At 40.7% G+C, this 5,839-nt stretch overlaps 1 pseudogene; it reads left to right on the top strand.

Moving 5' to 3' along the window:
* The first annotated feature begins 1,461 nt into the window (after nucleotides 1-1,461).
* Nucleotides 1,462-5,486, top strand: LOC134621162 (nectin-4-like; annotated as a pseudogene).
* The last annotated feature ends 353 nt before the right edge of the window (nucleotides 5,487-5,839 follow it).

Raw genomic sequence — 5,839 nt, 5'->3', positions numbered from 1 at the left:
CCCAGTGTAGTTAAAAACTATACCAAGAAGGCACTCATTTCCATTAGGCAGAGACAGAGTTCAGGTCATAAGTAGTTTATTGACAATTATTTAACATTTGAAATTAAAAGATCCGTCAGTCCATTCACATATATTGTCACGGGCTGCGATGGCAGACCGTGGAGTGGCAGTGAAAGTAGGGCCCAAACGCGAGACTCTTAGGACAGTGGATTTATTTACAGGAGGTGAAAAACACACAACTATATACAAAATCCAGGCACTGTGGTCCCGTGGCGATTCTCCCTGAATCCCACACAGTGCAGATGTCCGTGAAAAGTGAAAAGTGGCGACTCCAAAAAACTCCAATTCCCACACCGTGACTTCGAAGCACACTCCGCTCCAGATTCCTGGTAACACAAACACATAAGGTTAGCAGGAGATCTATTTACTCGGAGGTTATACAAAAGCCCACGGCTGTACTGACGAGTTCTGACTCAAGGATCCAGCGTCGGCCTCAGCTCAGCTACAGTCTTAAATGCCGCTCCCTTGACGAGCGTAATCTGCTGCAGCTGGCAGAGGACGACGAGCGGCAGGTGTGGCTGTGTCCGGAGCAGAAACACTTCCGGGTTCGCAGTCTCCTCAGCGAACCAAAAACCTCCGGAAGCTCACACGGAGAAACATGGAGAAAAAGGAGAGCAAACCAAAACACCACACGGAAAATATAAACATACACTGAAAATACATGAGCCCTGGGTCCCTAGACCCAGGCCATGACATATATACTGTTCAGAGACAGAATGTAGTTTAGAGCAAAGTGTAGTAGTGTGAAGTGGCTGAACACACTCGCCAATTGTTCTAAAATAAGCAGTTTATCAAAACATTACCAGTCTTTCACACCCCACATACATACGGTTTATACACTATTCAAAAAGAAGGGGTTGAAGACCTGATTGATTACAAAAAGTGTAATAAAATGTTCTGGGTAACCACAGAAATCTTAGTTATGTCTGAGAGAGAGGGCTGATTATAACACAGTAAAAATAGCAAATGTTTATGACAGAAGTAATGCCAAAATCTCAACAAACCAAAGTTACATGCATGCTAAAGAGAAAGATCAAACAGTGCTAAAATTAGGAAGTGGGCAATATAGGGCTTCCCCAGTGAAATAACTGATCTGAAATAATTGAGGCACAAATTAATAAATAACATACCAGTAATCCACAGAAGGGAAGGCCTCTGGGAAAATGTAGAAAATCACTGGGAATTTCTACAGTAGCACGAGTTAGACGTGGCCGGATTGATCCAAATATTGATAGTAGCGATACCAGTGCTGGTATTGGTTATGTTGAAGTGATGGGTTTTATAATTCATGTTTGGTCCACTGAAGGGATTGTTTTGTAACCCCAATATTGATATTTTGTAAATAAAAAATATGACCTCAATTAACCATGTAAATTCCCTGCACTTGTCATAGATATCTACATGATGTCCAAAATATATATATCCAGTCCAAGGTTCTAATGTTGAACGCCATATTGATGTCCAGCTTAAATCATGGTTGGACCTCCAAATTGTGGAAAAAGTTCAAATGCAGTACAGACCTCCAGAATTGGTCATGGACCAACAGAACCAATATAGACATGATCTATACGTCTATCTGACTTTCTTTGTTTAGTTGGTAGCTAACTGAATTGTGTTACTTTTTTTTTTATACAAATGAAAGAAAATGTACCTGAAACAGTATGAAACAATGACTGTCAGGTTTATATTTATAGTCTACATCACATTTAAATGGTACCCCATATGTCAATTTGTTTGAGCCTAAAACACAGACTACTCCCTGACCCAAATTATTGTTTTATCCCTCCTATCAATACCTCTCAGTTCCACATCTCTAACTCATGTTATTCTCCATGCAGCTCTAACAGCAGTGATCCAAACACAGCAGACTGTGCTGGCAGCAGTGGGAGAAGATGCTGAATTCAGCTGTCAGCTCTTGGACACTAAAGACGTCCTTCAGGTCACATGGCAGAAAATCTCAAATGATGTGGAGACAAATGTTGCCACCTACAGCAAGCAGTTTGGTCAGAGAATGAATGATGGCTTTAACGATAAAGTCAAGTTTAAATACACTGGACTACAGAACTGCTCCATAGTCATCAGGAATGTAACAGAGCAGGATGAAGGGTGCTATCACTGTCTGTTTAACACTTATCCTGAAGGCTCCTTCACTGGTAGAACCTGCCTCCAAGTCTATGGTAAGAACTTTTGCATTAATGTGTTTAAATGTGCTACAAACTGATTTCCTTTCAGCAACATATTCTTTGAAATATCTCCTGGTCCTTCACAGAGCTGCATGAACCTGTTGTTGATGTCAGAGAGTCAAACTCTACTGAAGAGTGGGTTGTTTCCTGTTCAGCCACTGGTCGACCTGCTCCCACTGTAACACTCAGTGTCTCACAACAAGACCTCAACTTCTCACAGTACAACACTGTCAGTGTGTCCAACACCAATGCTACATTCACTGTCACCACTACAGCTGTGCTCTCAGGTTCACGTAAACACAGCACACAGGTGGGATGTGCAGCACGAGTGCTCTCTGCTCCTCACAGAGAGGTGATGGTGATGATTCCTGAGGTCCAAAAAACATCTTTTGGTGGTGAGAAACTCTTTCTGTATACCACAGACTAGACTAGAGACGGATGATACTTGGGTAAATTTGACTGGGATCTAATAACAATGACTTCAGTACTTCTGCCTTTTCCTTCAATTCATGAGTGATTTATTATTGTTGGTCAGTGTCACTTTTTTGTGTTTTTTTCACAGGTTTTTCCTCAATCACTGTAATAGCTGTAGTAGTGCTGGTGTTGGGGTTTGTCTTTTTCTGGTGCTCCACTATGCTGCTTGAAGAAAAGTTACCTTTTCACTTTCTACTTAATGTATGTCGTTTTGTAATGTGTCTTATCTTATTAACATGATAGTGATTTATTGACTCTTGGAGGCTAACCCCAAATCTATCTAGTAATGTCTGCACATATTTTCAGTACTGATTTTAAAGTGTTTTATTCCTTCTGTCACTCAGGGAACACAATAAGGATTCATATACTTCAAAAGTCAACCAATGACATTGATGTGTAAGACTATTTAATTATTATTTATATTTTATTTATTCATTCATTCTTTGCACTGTGATTTATCCCATCTTTGTGTAAAGCAGGGGTGTCAAACTCCAGTGCTTGAGAGCCAGTGTCCTGAAGCTTTTAAATGTATCTCTGCTGCAACACACCTGAATAAAAGTATTAGGTCATTAACATGACTCTATAGAATTTCACTGCATGCTGATTTGGCAACCCATAACCCTACTCAAGTAAATTTAAATAAATGTAAGTACATACCACCAGGTAGCTCCACTCGTACCCAGTGTAACGGGAAGTGAGAGGGTTAGGTTTTGGCTCTTTGAGTGTTCAGATGTGCGATGCAGCGATTAATGTTGGAGTAAAATATTGGGCTCTCTCGTGTCATCCTTCCATTCCTCCACAATGTACGTTTTTGAAAAATGTACTTCTAGAAGTACTTTTATTGCACGATGTTCATTCACTCATGAGCTGCTGCAACATGAATCAAATGGCTGAACTGCCACCTTGGCGTGCAGTCAAGTTCTATAGTCTTGTTAATGATCTAATAATAATTATTAATATTCCTCACTCACCTTACTAAATGTTTGTGAACACAGCCAGAAACATTTGCATCACAAACACAGACTAGTATTTATTAGCAGAAGCTTTGGGGTGGTTGCTCTCAAACCTGTGTATGTTTAAGCATTAATGGTCCCTTCACTGATTTCCAGGTATCCAATGTCAGGGCTAACAGATGGATTCAACTGCAAAAGGTTGACAATTTATTAACACAGAAGGGAAACCACAGTGATGTGTATATACAGTGAATGGGACAGGGGTTCAGGGCTCCAGGGGAAGGAATCCACACTCCCTCTCCACTCGGCCCAAATTCCGCCACTCCTCTTCTTACGCACACTCGCTTCTCCACAGCCACTCTCGCTCCAATTTCCACTTATGTTAACACACACACACGGGGATCACAGGTCAGGGTCCGCCACCAGTTCCGGGGAGATCTAAACACAAAGAGTCCGATTAGATCAATACGCCACACAACACTGAGGGAGTTTCTCTTAGAAGAAGAGCTGAGAGCACGAACACGAACACAGGAGGATCAACGTTCCAGTGCCGACTACTCCGTGCCGCAGCGTTAAATAGGCAAGGGGGACGCCGCCTGATCAGCAACAGGTGTAGTAAACACCGCAGATGCGTGGGCCAAGGGTGAGAGCCCACAATGACCTCCACCCAGGGAAGCAGGAGAGAAAACAAAACAAACCTGTGGCCAACATGAGCGAACCGGACAGGCACAGGGCGAACCGGACAGGCACAGGGACCATGACAGCCAATACCATGTGGACAAGTTCACCCCAGATGGTTCCTCTCCTCTGTAACTTGGAGGATGTGGAGTAGGCTGTATTTTAATCAAAGAAATATCAATCAATCAATCAGTCAATCAATCAATCAATCAATCAATCAATCAATAACCATGTTTAAAAACAACACAGGTTGACCAAAGTGCTGTACACAGTAAAAGAAAAAAGTAAAAAGTAGAAACAAATAAACACAATGAACAAAACAAAAAATAATCTCAAATTTTGTTTTTTTTTTGAAGGGGTCAAACACTTTTATGTAAGAATGACAGCGAGGTGAAAAACCATCACCTTCACCTGCAAGAAAACTCGAGCTGTGACTCATAGTACGAATACACACCTCACAGTAACACACTTTAATTGTTTAATGTGAAGTTTTGCCAAGCTAGCTAATCCTGACAAACACACCAGACACAGAAGATAAAGGAACGATGTTTTACTGTTAGAGACAGAAAGGTTAAAACATTTTGGAAGAGGGCTAAAAGATGTTGAAATATTACCCAAAAAGAAATTCCATTTGACCAAAAACACTTATAATATAGTTGTGAATAATGAACAAATAATTAACAAACTGGGGTTTATAAATTGTTTAACACTCATCCTTATGGTAAGAAATTTTACCTTAATGCGTTACATGTGTTAGAAGTCAATGTATCTTTCACAATATACTCCTTGTATATACTCCTCCTATATTTCCTGATCCTTCACAGAGCTGCATGAACCTGTTGTTGATGTCAGAGAGTCAAACTCTACTGAAGAGTGGGTTGTTTCCTGTTCAGCCACTGGTCGACCTGCTCCCACTGTAACACTCAGTGTCTCACAACAAGACCGCAGCTTCTCACAGTACAACACTGTCAGTGTGTCCAACACCAACTCTACATTCACTGTCACCACTACAGCTGTGCTCTCAGGTTCACGTAAACACAGCACACAGGTGGGATGTGCAGCAGGAGTGCTCTCTGCTCCTCACAGAGAGGTGATGATGATGCTTCATGAGGTCCAACAGATGTCAGATTATCAGTGATGGTGAGAAACTGAGATGCAATAACAATGCATTGTGGTAGTATGCATTTTCTCTTTGATCAATAATTGATGTATTAGTTTTGATCAGTGTCACATTTTTCCTGCTTTTTCAAGTTTCCTCCTGGATCATTGTATTAGCTGCAGTATTGGTGATGATGGTCTTTGTGAATGTTGCTGCTCTGCAGTAGGCTACTCTTTAAAGAAAAAGACGAGATAACTTTCATTTCTGATTTCTTTCATTTTTTTCTACACCAAAATCTATCCAATAATATCTGCATAACATTTTCTACTTGTGATTTAGTTAATAAGTAATTCTTTGTTTCATGATTCAATCGGTCTTTTTCTAGTATTAAT

This window comes from Pelmatolapia mariae, linkage group LG23, assembly GCF_036321145.2.
Source record: "Pelmatolapia mariae isolate MD_Pm_ZW linkage group LG23, Pm_UMD_F_2, whole genome shotgun sequence".
Taxonomy (NCBI): domain Eukaryota; kingdom Metazoa; phylum Chordata; class Actinopteri; order Cichliformes; family Cichlidae; genus Pelmatolapia; species Pelmatolapia mariae.
The sequence above is the reverse complement of the archived record's forward strand: the minus strand, read 5'-3'. Positions and strand labels throughout refer to the sequence as shown.